We start from the raw sequence: 13,804 nt of genomic DNA, 5'->3' as shown, positions 1-13,804 counted from the left end.
AAGTGTTATCTTCTGCATGGGTCCTTTTTTGAATCCTGTTCTCAGATGGCCTTTGTTGTTAGAAATTTTAAAGACCTCAGACATCACTCATTGAAACAACAACCGGGCATTCCATAGTTGTTAGAGCATGCCACTGTGCCACCTCGCAAATACATCTTTCTTTCTTTTTAAAAAACATTTTATTAAGGACGCATACAGCTCTTATCACAACCATACATACATCACTTGTGTAAAGCACATCTATACATTCTTTGCCCTCATCATTTTCAAAGCATTTGCTCTCCGCTTAAGCCCTTTGCATCAGGTCCTCTTTTTCCCCCTCCCTCCCCACTTCCCCCTCCCTCATGAGCCCTTGATAATTTATAAATTATTATTTTGTCATATCTTGCCCTGTCCAATGTCTCCCTTCACCCCCTTTTCTGTTGTTTGTCCCCCAGGGAGGAGGTCACATGTAGATCTTTGTAATCAGTTCCCTCTTTCCAACCCACCCTCCCAGTATTGCCCCTCACACCCCTGGTCCTGAAGGTATCATCTGCCCTGGATTCCCTGTGCCTCCAGCTCCTATCTGCACCAGTGTACATCCTCTGCTCTATCCAGACTGTCAATGAACTTGTGGCTGTGACATATACGAGGCAGGGCCACATTTGGAGGAACAACTTGGCAATGAAGAGAAATAGATCGGTGTAAAGTAGAATCTACCTGTCAGACAAAAAAAAAAATTCCAAAGTAAGTAGAGTAGGTATCTAATTACAAATACTTTTTATAAGATATTTGATGAGGCCTAAGCTTTTGTAATAATGTTTAAAATGACTCATCCTGTTTGCCACATAGAACATATTTGGCAGCCAGCTAAAAATATCCAGAACACGAAGGAACTCGAAGGGGAAAATTGTATGCAATCAATTAGATTTTGCATCAACTTTGATTATCTAGTTATCGTTTGCTAGAAGATTTTATCCAAGAACATTAGGAACTATTGGCAATGGCACAGACTCCTCCTTGCTGGTCAAGGGGAAACCCAGCACGGTTAGGTTGTCTTGTATCACCTTAACAAGAGATCCAGAGACATTTGTTGGGCTACCATTCCTTCAGCAGGGTTACCAGCTATTTGCACCATGGTAGCAAATAAACTGTATATAGATTTTTCTAACTGCAATATGTTTCAGTAGGTACAAAAGCTTGAAGGAATGCCTAACCCTACCCACGCCTATCTCGATTGTTGTCTGAGAGGCTAAATTTTCTCTTAGACAGAGTTAATCATTTTAATTCCCAAGAACACTGTAGGCTATCAGAATATGAATGGGCATTTAAAGGAATTCACAGTCTTCCTAGAATGGACTCCACATTGACTCCACATAGACAATTCGTCTAAGCATTCCAATGCCTAGATTGAGCTCAGTTTGAGTTGTTTGTTTGGTTTGGGTTTTCTTAGATAAGATGATCCTTGTCACCTGATACAAAGGGCTTAAGTGGAGAGCAAATGCCTTGAAAATGATGAGGGCAAAGAATGCACAGATGTGCTTTACACAATTGATGTATGTATGGATTGTGATAAGAGTTGTGTGAGCCCTTAATAACACATTAAAAAAAAGATGATCCTTCTCTGGAACCAAATTCACTTCCGCATTAGAATAATCAACCACGTAAAGTTCAAAAGAGCACCTTATGCCCAAGGCTAAAGCTGAGAGGCTTGGAAAGGAGGAAGGAATGGAAACGGGAAATGCAGGGAGGAAGTATAAGGAGCCACGGTCCATTGAGGGGATGGCGATGGATGAGCAAATCAGAATATGTATGGATTGATGAATGTAAAACCATGATCCGCTCTGGAAATATTCACCTAATGCACAGTAATAAGTGCTTTGTGGGGTTTTTTTCTTCTAAGGGGCACTGTTGGCAAGACTTCATCTGACCCTCTTTGGTCATGTTGTCAGGAGAGACCAGTCCCTGGGGAAGGACATCATGCTCGGTAAGGAGAAGGGCAGTGAAAATGAGGAAGGCCTTCAATAAGATGGATCGATGGGCTCAAGCATAGGAACAATTGTGAGGAGATGCAGGATGGAACAGGGTGTCCTTCCGTTGTGTCTAGGTCCCTATGGGTTAGAAACAACTCACTGTCACTGAACAATAGCATTGGTTCTGAGAGAACATCCCACTCTCAGCTTTGAAAACTAGTAGTGAATTCTGGGAAATGGCAGAAATCCATTTGAGCCCAGTAAGAAAATGGGTCCCACCAGCCTACCTAGACTTCTAAGCGTCAGTGAGGTCCGCCCACCATGCTTCCTCCCAGCACAGCCCAGCCCACAGCCCAGGCTTCACTTCTAACTATGCCGGAGTCCCTCACAGTTTCCAGACCGTTCTTTGGGGCAGAATTTGGGGTCAATTTAGTCAGAGCCCCCTCTGCCTCCATCAGTCAACACATCAGAAGTAGCTGATTCATTTCAGATTCATTCTAGGCGAATGTCAAGGGTTTTGTGATGGAAGAAAGACTAGACCCGAGTTTCCCCCTTCAAGGAATATGCCAGTTGCCGGAGAGTGCTGCCGCAGAGGCTGCCTTGGCAGGTAGAAGAGTGGGGGTGGCAGGGGTCTTGATGGTGATTTTGAGGCTCTGAGGATTTTGAGGCAACAAAGTCTTCTCCCCTGAGGATGAGGTTACAGGACTTGAACCTGATGGATTGGGACCAGGAGTGGTCAAGGGCACAGACGTCAGAGGTGGACTTGACAAGTGCGCATGGTAAGAGCAGGGCAAGGTGGGGTGAGGCTGTACTCGGTTATCAAAGAAACCCATTGAGGACACCTTCTCGCCAGCCTGATGCTCCCATTCTCAGTCTGCCCCTAAGTTTCTCGATGGGGACTGTCTTTTCTATGGAACGTACACTGCATTGAGCTGCAGGCATGCCGTGCATACATTTTCTTCTCAGTGCTTTATGTATCCTGCTGCAGGCTTCACTCTCTGCCTTCCCATGATCCAAACACTGGCCAGCCGCAGGACCATGGATGAGCAAGCCGGAGATAAAGGGCCAAAGTCCCCTCGGGGAGCCAACGAAATGTCCAAGCATCAGGCTGCCTGCTTGCTAACCCCATTGGGTAGCTGCTCCACTCAGCAACAAGGAGAGGATGATCTCACTTCTTGTCTTAACCCTCCCATCTTGGCTGAAAAGAGCCTGGGTGGTGTTAAGTATTGGACTAGTCAGCACAAGGTCTGCAGTTCAAACCCACCAGCCACTCCTAAGGAGAAAGGCCAAGCCTTCTATTCTCACAGCGATTTACAGCCATGGAGACTCCATGAGACTGTTCTGCTCTGTTCTACAGGATCACTACGGTTAGGAATCAACTCCATGGCAGGGGCTAGGCTTTCAACGGAATCTTCTTAAGGGCCTAGCTCGGTGGTTTGGGTGGTGGCTCCCTATTGCAATCATGTGTGAGTCTTCCACTGTACTGAGTGTGGCCTGGCATCAGGGTGCTTACAGCCCCTCCCCACCGGGCTTCAGTGTGCAGCTAAGGTACAGACCACCAGCCTAGCTGAAGCACTTCTACACACAATGGGAATCAAACAGCCTGATCTGCACGCAGGCTCCTTACCCTTCCTCTGTTTAGTCTATACAAGCGGTTCTCAACCTGTGGGTCTCGACCCCTTTGGGGGTTGAACGACCCTTTCACAGGGGTCACCTAAGACCATCAAAAAACACATACATGCTTCACAATATGTAACTACATATTGTTTTGTGACTAATCCCTATGCTTTAATTATATTTAATTATGTTCAATTTGTAACAAGGAAAATACATCCTGCATGTCACATATGTATGTGACAATTCATAACAGTAGCAGAATTACAGTGATGAAGTAGCATCAAAAATAATTTTATGTTTGGGGGTCACTGAAACATGAGGAACTGTATTAAAGGGTCTCGGCATTAGGGAGGTTGAGAACCGTGGTCTGTACAGAGCATCAAGGGCTAGAGAAGGAAGGTGTAATTGTAATACGCTCACTGCGGCTTCTGTAGAGCAAGTCCTGGTCTTCTCTCCATATTATTTCCAGGAAATCCCATCAACTGGCTTCCCTCTTCCCTCACAAGCAGAGGATTTCAGAATATAGTAACACCAACTATGAATTCTACGTAGGGTTGACAGACAAAATAGATCATGCCCAGTTAAATTTGAATGTCAGATAAACAAAATTTTTAGTATAAAAGTACTCGTGCTAGTCTTAGACATCTTATTCGAACAGAACTAGGCACTTGTATTTTTTAATTTGATAAGTCTAGTAATTATACAGATACATAAATCTGAATTTTTGTCACAAGTAACCAAAAAAATTTTAAGTGATTTTTAAACACATACAACACACAAAGGTAATGTATTGGCTCAGAGAAATGACTCCATGAAAAGTAAATTGAATGTGTTTTAACTAAAGGTTGATATCTCATGTCTCCAAACCAAACACTTCTAGTGCTGCACTATCCTGACAATTCTCATTATGTTTGGACCCATCATTGCTGATACTGCCTCCAGCTCCTTGATGGTCTCCCTCCTTTCCGTCTTCCCCCACTTTGCCCAGCAGGATGTCCTTTCCCAAGGACTAGTCTCTCCTGATAACATATCCAAAGCATAGAGCATGACGTCTCACCATCCTCACTTCTAAGGAGTCTTCTGTGGCTGTCCTCCATCCGAGACAGATGTGCTTGTTCTTGGGGAAGTCTGTGGCACTTGCAATGTTCTTCACCAGCATCATAATTCCAGTGCATCATAGTAAATAGAAACTGTCCAAATGGCCCCAGCTCGTGTCAACTGCTTTCTTATTTCTCAAGTATACACCTGTAAAGAGTGACAGTCTCAGAAACACACAGGGTCAGTGCTCCCTGTCTGATAGGGTTGCTATAAGTTGGCATGGACTGAATGGTAGTGAAGTTTTTTTTGTTTTGTTTTGTGTCCCCTACTGAAATGTTTTATTTATAGCTTTGCATTTTGCTACTTAGTTCCTAATTATTTTTTTATATTGTTGACAAAGGATTTAATTCATGTTTATTATAATGTGACTTAACACAAGGAGATCATTCATCCATCACCATATTTAAAATTTCTGGTTGCCAATATCAGTTCCACTAGGAGATATCATGGGATGACTATCATAACATGTTTTCTAAGAATTTCAAGTAGAAGAGTTATACATTCCTCTTGAACTCCATTCCTAAATTTTTTCACAACAAAACATGCATAAACTAAAAAGGAGAACCACCTCATTTAATTAAGGAACTTTGGAAGTCTCTGTCTCTCTCTCCTCCATTTTCAACAAGCTAATGAAGCACTAAGCACCCACTCATCTATGCCAAGAAATTTGGATGCTAACCAGCTAATTGGTCAATCAACTGGAAAAGATTGATATTTGTGCCAACCCCCAAAGAAAGGTGACCCAAGAGAATATGAAAACCATCCAACAATATGTTCAATATCATATGCAAGTAAATTTTTGCTGGAGAAAATTCAACAGTGGTCGCAGCAGTACATTAGCAGGGAGCTGCCAAAGCATTGAGCTGGGTGCAAAAGAGGACGCATCTGAGGGGTATCATTACTGATGTTAGCTGGATCATGGCTGAGCTCCAAGAATTCCAGGAAGATATTTACTCGTGTTTCATGAAAAGACATTCAATTATGTGAATCACAATTAACTGTGGATAACATTGAGAAGAATGGGAATGCCTGAAGACTTTATTGTACAAATGTAGAACTGGAAAAAGGGGCAGTCATACAAACAGAACAAGGGACTACTGAGGGGTTTCACATCGAGAAAGGATGTGTTGGGGTTGTATCTTTCACCATACTTATTCAATCTGTGAGAAAATAAGTAGAGAAGCTGGACTATACGAAGAAGAACATGGTATCCGGAATAAAAGAAGGCTTATTAATAACCTTTGATGTGCAGATGACGTAATCTTGCTTGTTGAAAGTAAAGAGAACTTGAAGCATTTGCTGATGAAGGTCAAGGACCACAGCTTTCAATGTGGATTGCAATTCAATGTTAAAAATGAAAGCAATCCTCACAATAGGACCAACAGACAGTTTATGATACATGGAAGATAGATGGATGTTGTCTAGGATATTATTTTGCTTGGGCAATCAATGTTCATGGAAGCAGCAATCAAGAGATCAAAGGATGCATTGCATTGGGTAAATCTGCTGCACAAGATCTCTTTAAAGTGTTGAAGAGCAAGGATGTTGCTTTGAGGTCTATAATCAATTGCCTCATATTCATATGAAAATTAGACATTGAATAAGAATTGAAGAAAGGAAGGATAATGAAGAGTTGAATAAGGAAGATCAAAGAAAAACATATGCATTTGAATTGTGGTGCTGGCAAAGAATATTGAAAGAACTGTGCACCTCCAAAATGACAAAGAAATCTGTCTTGGAAAAAGTACAGCCAGAATGCTCCTTAGAGGCAAAGACGGTGAGACTCTAACTCATGTACTTTGGACATGTTGTCAAGAGAGAAGTCCCTGGGGAAGGACATCCTGCCTGGTACAGTCCTGGGACAGCAAAAAAGAGGAAGACCCTCCACAGAGGGCTGGACACAGAGGCTCCAACAATGAGCTCAAACCTAAGAACAATTTTGTGGACGGTGCAGGACCAGGCAATGTTTTGTTTTACATAGATTTTCTATGAGTCATAACTGACTCGACGGTACTTAACAACAACAACATAGCTACACAGCATCTTTAATAAAACACATCAGAATATGGCAAACAAAATATTATAGTTGGAAAAGTCCCGTTCCTCTCCTCCCAAATAGAAAGCCATGAATCACGCACAGGAAACCTTTAAAACCACAGGAGAACATGAATCCACTTTGACCAAGCTGACTGTGGCAAACAAGAAAGATCAGCATAATTCAGAAATATAAAACTCAGAAAATAAATTAACAAAAAGAAGACATTAATAGAATTTTTGATTGAATTCACCCAAGAAGTTAAACAAGAAAGACTAAATCACATCTCACAAGCGAAGACTTGCGCATCAGAGAGTAGATTTGACTAAAAATCTGATAGGGAACACCGAGGAGGAAATTGAATACAGGCAAGAGAGCAAGTATTAAATAGTGGTAAAAGGGAACAGAGTAAATGATCGTTATAGAACATATGCATATAAGGTCCTCATTTGCATATAATTAGTGTCCCTGCAGTGCAGGAATTACACCAGATCTGGGGCAAAACACTAAGGACGTAGGACAGCACATCAAGGAGAACAGAGCAATGAAGTCCCCAGGGAACACCAAAAATAGATTTTGGGACCAGGATGTGGCACTCCATCAGATTCAACAGGAAAACACTCCTAAAAGTCAACAAAAGGACTTTGAATTATTAATAGGCTTCTTTTTTTTTTGTCATTGGTTTTTTATTTTCTTGCTATTTTGTTTTGTTTTCTTTTATTGGTTTGTTTCGCCCTGTCTTGTTTTTTGTGCCTATTATTACCTCTGCAGGTCTATCTAGATAATACAGGTTGGACATCCAATCTAGAGGAGAAAACAATGGGACTAATGGTTCTGGAGGGACATGGGAGAGGGGGAAGGCAGGGGAAAGGAAGTGGGTGTTAACAAACCCAGAGAAAAGGGAACAACAAGTGATTCAAAATCAATGGCGAGGAGAATGTAGGAGGCCTGGTAGGGCTTGATCAAGGGCAATGTACTGAGAGGAATTACTAAAACTCAAATGAAGGCTGAACATGATAGTGGGACAAGAGGAAACTAAAAGGAAATAGAGGAAAAAACTAGGAGGCAGAGGGCTTTTATAGGGGGTCTAAATAAAGGCATGTACATATGTAAATATATTTATATATAACGATGGACAAATCTATGTGCATATATTTATAGGTTTAGTATTAAGGTAGCAGATAGACATTTGGCCTCCACTCAAGTACTTCCTCAATGCAATAATATTTTGTTCTATTAAACTAGCATTCCATGATGCACACCTTCCCTATACAATTGCTGAAGACAAAGTAGGTTCATAAACAAATGTGGTGAAGAAAGATGATGGTTCCCAACTATCAACAGATATAGCATCTGGGTTCTTAAAAACTTGAAGATAAATAAGCGGTCATCTAACTGAGAAGCAACAAAGCCCACATGGAGGAAGCACACCAGCTTGTGTGATCATGAGGTGTCGATGGGATCAGGTATCAGGCATCAAAGAACAAAAAAATCATATCATTGTGAAAGAGGGGGAGTGTGGGCTGGAGACCCAAAGCCCATCTGTAGGCAACTGGACATCCCCATACAGAAGGGTCATTGGGAGGAGACGAGCCAGTCAGGGTGCAGTGTAGCAACAATGAAACATACAACTTTCCTCTAGTTCTTTAATGCTTCCTACCCCCCCTACCCCCCCCCCACTAACATGATCCCAATTCTACCTTACAAATCCGGCTAGACCAGAGCATGTACATGGGTACAGATAAGAACTAGAAACAGAGGGAATCCAAGACAGATAAACACCTCAGGACCAATAATGAGAGTAGTGATACCAGGAGGGGAAGGGGAAGGTAGGGTAGAAAGGGGGAACCAATCACAAGGATCTACATATAACCCCCTCCCTGGGGGATGGACAACGGAAAAGTGGGTGAAGGGAAACATTGCACAGTGTAAGACATGACAAAATAATAATGATTTATAAATTATCAAGGGTTTGTGAATGAGGGGGAGGGAGGAGGGGGAAAATGAGCTGATACCAAGGACTCACGTAGAAAACATTTTGAGAATGATGAGGGCAACAAATGTACACATGTGCTTGACACAATGGATGGATGTGTGGATTGTGACAAGCGCTGTATGAGCCCCCAATAAAATGATTTAAAAAATTAGTGTCCCTGAAAAATAAAAATGAAACAACTGAGCAGAACCAATATTCCAACATATCATTCCAAAACTCCCCCAAAATAAAGACAGCCTAAAATTCCATACTGAAAGAATCTATCATATACCTGGGAAAACTTACCAGTGAGATATATCCCAGTGAACTTAGATTTTAAAGGCAAAGATACTCTCTCTAACCTCTTTGCATATCCCTTACAAAAGAAAGTTGTATACAAATCTAGGTGAGCAGTAGAATGACATTTATAAGAAGTTCAAGATAAGAATGTGTAAGCAAAGAATTTTATATACACCCAACCTGCTTTTTAATTATCAGGATTACATAAAAACAGTTTTAAACCTGTAAAACCCCAAAGAATGCTGCTCATGAGGAATCTTCTAGACAATAGGCTTCCTCCAACTGGGGGATGCCTGGGAAACATCCTCCAAAGAACTAATGGCGATGAGAATTGAATATATTTTTTTGTGAGCCTAAGACTAAAACAAAGGTGATGGCAAAGTGTGCTCTGAAAAGCAGAAATAATGCTGTAAAAAGATAGGAGAAGAAGTTATCTTAAAAAAGGAGAGAAAAATAAACTCATCAGTTGCTGCACAGGTAATACATTTTTAAGATATCATTTCAAATTGCAAAGTTAAATACAGGAAGCCTTGGGCAAGAAAGGAAGAGCTCAGCCTCTGTGTGAGTCTGGGTAGTCTAGAGAAACAAATCCATGGACACGCATATGTGTATAAAAATATTTATATATAAGAGCAATTGAAAGTTAAGAAAACATCCCAGTCAAGTCCAGATCAAGTCCATAAGTCCGAAATTAGCCCATATGTCTGATACCAATCTATTAAGTCCTCTTCAGACTCATGAAACACATGAAATGATGTCAAATGTAGAAGATCACAGGCCAGTGGGTAGAGAGTCTTTGGATCCAGTGGCATTGGAAACATCTCAGCACTGGCAGGGGTCTCCGCATGGCTTCTCCAGTTTCCAGGGCTGCATCAGGGTGGGTCCATGTGTCTTGTCAGCTGCTATGTCTCCCAGAGTGTGAGCAGAGAGTCTCCCACCTCCACGGAGGAAATACCGGAATTTCCAAGAATCCTCAGGAGAAGGTTATGCCCACACAGAGACCTCATTGGCTGTGACCCGATTGACAGACTAGACTCCACCCCTTCACTCTTAATCCTCTCAAGTCCCAAATTGACACCAGATGATGTCACTACCACTACCACCAGATGATGTCACTACCAGATGATGTTGACCACCCCTTGTCAACTTGACACTTCCACATAACTCCTTAACCATATGTAATTTTCAAACAAACAATAATAAAATCGATCTGTCCATAACAGGATAAAACTAAAATGCATACAATTCAACATGTGCCACCCTCATTAAAACGTAACATTTTGTAAGTGAACAAAACAAAAATATCCTATGCCTAACAATTGCAGTTAAGTAACACCTACACCTTGATCCTATAATCCTATGAATATATCCCCCCCTCCTATGAAAGTTTGTAAGCCAACCACTTCATGCCTTTATCCCCCAAATTTGGGGTATTCAATTTCTAGATTGCCCACTTACATCAACCCAGTGCTTTGAGGAGACAATCATTTTTCAACATGAAGAATCTTCATTCCAGTTGTAACCTTGTGAAATCCTTATCTGTGGCAAAGTCAAATCAGGATAGACCGTCCATAAAGTCAACAGCAATATGCACCAGTTCAATGGCTCAAACATCGTCTCTTCTGGTCGGATTCTGGTCAACTCAGTGTGGGCTGCCTCTCTTAGCCTCACCAGGGTGTCCATTGGTCACCTTGCCTTAGACCTTAGCCCCATCACAAATTCTCGACAACCCTAGCCCCTTCTTGCTAGATCATGAACTTTAGACCAGTCAACCTGCTCTCATCTTCTCCGCTTTTTCTTATAAGTCAAGTCCACAGGTGTCAGTGGCCAAACTCAACCCGTCTCATTATTGCTGCTTTTAACCCACTTGCACTCAATGAGTAGATCCAGGTGGTCACCTAGCAAGCATCTCAGCCTGCCTACATGCTCCCTTTAATGTTCAGTCCCAGAGAGGAGTTTTCTTCATGGTTCCCGATTTTTCCAGCTTCTGACAAAGACCTCTAGAGTTGAAGCTTCTAATCCAAAGAGTTCCTTTTTAAAAAATCTTCAAACTGTCAAGCTTGCCCTTAGGCAAGTCTCTTGGAATGCAAATGTATTAAGTACTCCCAAGCACTGGGTGGGGCTTATCTTTTCAGAGCTTTCTTTGAAGGCATAGCCTAAATCCATCTAAAGTTCATTACTGACTTTTGCAAGTGGGCTTACAAGCTCTATTTTCATACTTCCCCAAATCATTTTTATCAATCATTATATCAATAATAATAAACAGAGGACTGGCTTGTCCAGTCCTGATACCTTTCGGTAAGGGAATATCCAGTGACCTACAAATGGGCTTTGGGTCTCCACTCTGCACTCCCCCCCCTCAATCACTATGATAAGATTTTTGTTCTGATGATGCCTGATACCTGATCCCTTTGACACCTCGTGATCACACAGACTGTTGTGCTTCTTCATGTGGGCTTTGTTGTTTCTGAGCTAGATGGCCACTTGTCAGGGTGCGATGTAGCAATGATGAAACATACAACTTTCCTCTAGTTCCTGAATTATTCTGCCTCCCCCACTATCATGATCCCAATTCTACCTTACAAATCTGGGTAGACTAGAGGATGTGCACTGGTGCAGATAGGAACCAGAAACACAGGGAATCCAGGGTGAATGGTTCCCTTCAGGACCAGTGGTGGGTGTGGCAATTCTGGGATGGTAGAGGGAAAGTAGGTTGGAAAGGGGAAATCGATTATAAGGATCTACATGTGACCTCCTTCCTGTGGGACAGACAACAGAAGGTTGGGTGAAGGGAGATGTCAGAAAGGGCAAGATTATGACAAAATAATAATTTATAAATTATCAAGGGTTCATGAGGGAGGAGGGAACTGGGAGGATGGGAAAAATGAGGAGCTGGTGCTAGGGGCTTAGGTGGAGAGCAAATGTTTTGAGAATGATGAGGACAATGAATGTACAAAAGTGCTTTACACAATTGATGTATGATAAGAGTTGTATGAGTCCCTAAAAATGATTAAAAAATAAACAGAGGAAATCAGTATAAACAAAGTAGAATCAGAGACTAAATTCAATTCTTAAAAGAATCAAGTTCAGCTCCTATTTAGCTTATCTAAATCCTTATCTAAACTACTTGTTCTATTGATACAAAAATATGGTATTAGACCTCTGAGAGCATCAAAACAGATCCAGGCTTTCTGTCAGCCCTTTTGACCTTCTGTCAGCCACTTTCCTTAAGTAGCATGGCTTCTGAGAAATTCAAACGGCGATTTCTACCCCTGCGCTCAAAATATACATTAACAACATTCATTTTTACCATTTCACACAGGTATAACCAAAGAATACAACCAAACAAAATAATCAAAGCTTTAACTTCCCATATTCTTTCCAGAAAACAACTCAGTAAACTGCAAGGATATTTCTGACTTCTGGCTAGCCAATGAAGGAACTCTACCATGAGGGAGAGGTCAAACAAACACCTATTCTCCATCTTTATGATTTGTTTCTCTAGTATGCCACTCCCAAGATACCATAATGTGTTAGCCACAGACTCCTATCTACCACTCTAAACCACTGGTCTTTCAAATGCCAGCAGGATCGCCAGGTTTCAGCAGAACTTCCAGACTAAGACATACTAGGAAGAAATAGCAGATGAACTGCTTCTAAAAAATTGGTCAGTGAATACTTACCTGGCAGGGGAGATACCGTGACCACAAAGGTGGTTTTCCCAGGGCAAGGCTCATCCATTACACTCCGGATGTGCTGACCCCTGCAATTTCCACAAATGTGGGAAACTCAACTGCATAATTTATGGCAGCGGGGGAATGCATTTGTGCTCTCCTCTTCATTTAAAAAAAATAGAGGGAAAAAAAGAGAAAAATAATTGGCCAGTGAAACCCCTTATGAATGGTATCAGAACATAGTCTAATATAGTGTTGGAAGATGAGCTCCTCCAGTTGGAAGATACTCAAGATACAGCAAAGGAAGAGCTGCCTCTTCAAAGTAGAGTTGAGCTACTGCTATAGATGGAACAAAGCTGTGCGGATCTTCATTTGCTGATGTGGCAGAACTCAACATAAGAAGAAACAACCAAACTGTCCATTAATCATTGGAACATCAGGAGGAGCCCAAGGACTTCATCACACACCCCATGCCATTCCTCTACGACAAAGAACCGAGGAATCAAATGAAGCTGCTGTAGATGACAACCTGAGACTGCAGAACAGCAAACAGGGTGCAGTACAGCACTGACAAAAACACATCATTCCTCTAGTCCCTGAATGCTCACCCCACACACACAGCCCCCAATAAAATGATTTAAAAAGGAAAGAGAAGAAAAAGTCACCACAACACAACATAGATTGTATAGAAAATTTAAAATATATATTTTAAAGGAAAAATGGATATTATAAAAACTTTCAGTAAAAATTGTAACAACAGAACAAAATATAAACAAGTCTAAATAGCAGGACATTTTTTTTTAAAAAAAGATCGTCTGACAACATGTAGAAAAGGAAACATAGTAAATACAAGATAACAAGTATAACAGAATGATGGGTCGGGTTTGAACTCAGACATCTCAGTCACATCCATGGGAATGAAAATGGGCTGTCATCTATTTTAAAACATTCAGAAGATTCACAAAACTCCTCTGCCTTCCGCTATAGAGAAGGGACACATCTAGGAGAAATGAATTCAGAAAGGCTGAAAAGAAGATGCGCACCACATTCTCCCAGGGAAAGGCAACAAAAGCGAGGGGGACAGTGTAATATCAGAAGAGGAGCAAATTGAGTCCCAGATCCCATTCAAAACAAAGACAATGGATGAAGTTCA

The 13,804-nt window shown here is 41.5% G+C and overlaps 1 non-coding gene across 1 annotated transcript; it reads left to right on the top strand.

Annotated features, from left to right (window-relative positions):
• The first annotated feature begins 12,652 nt into the window (after window positions 1–12,652).
• On the top strand, window positions 12,653–12,816 carry LOC142451914 (U1 spliceosomal RNA). The gene has a single exon (XR_012785019.1). It is a non-coding gene; the product is annotated as a U1 spliceosomal RNA (small nuclear RNA).
• The last annotated feature ends 988 nt before the right edge of the window (window positions 12,817–13,804 follow it).

Source organism: Tenrec ecaudatus, chromosome 6 (assembly GCF_050624435.1).
Source record: "Tenrec ecaudatus isolate mTenEca1 chromosome 6, mTenEca1.hap1, whole genome shotgun sequence".
Lineage (NCBI taxonomy): Eukaryota > Metazoa > Chordata > Mammalia > Afrosoricida > Tenrecidae > Tenrec > Tenrec ecaudatus.
The sequence above is the reverse complement of the archived record's forward strand: the minus strand, read 5'-3'. Positions and strand labels throughout refer to the sequence as shown.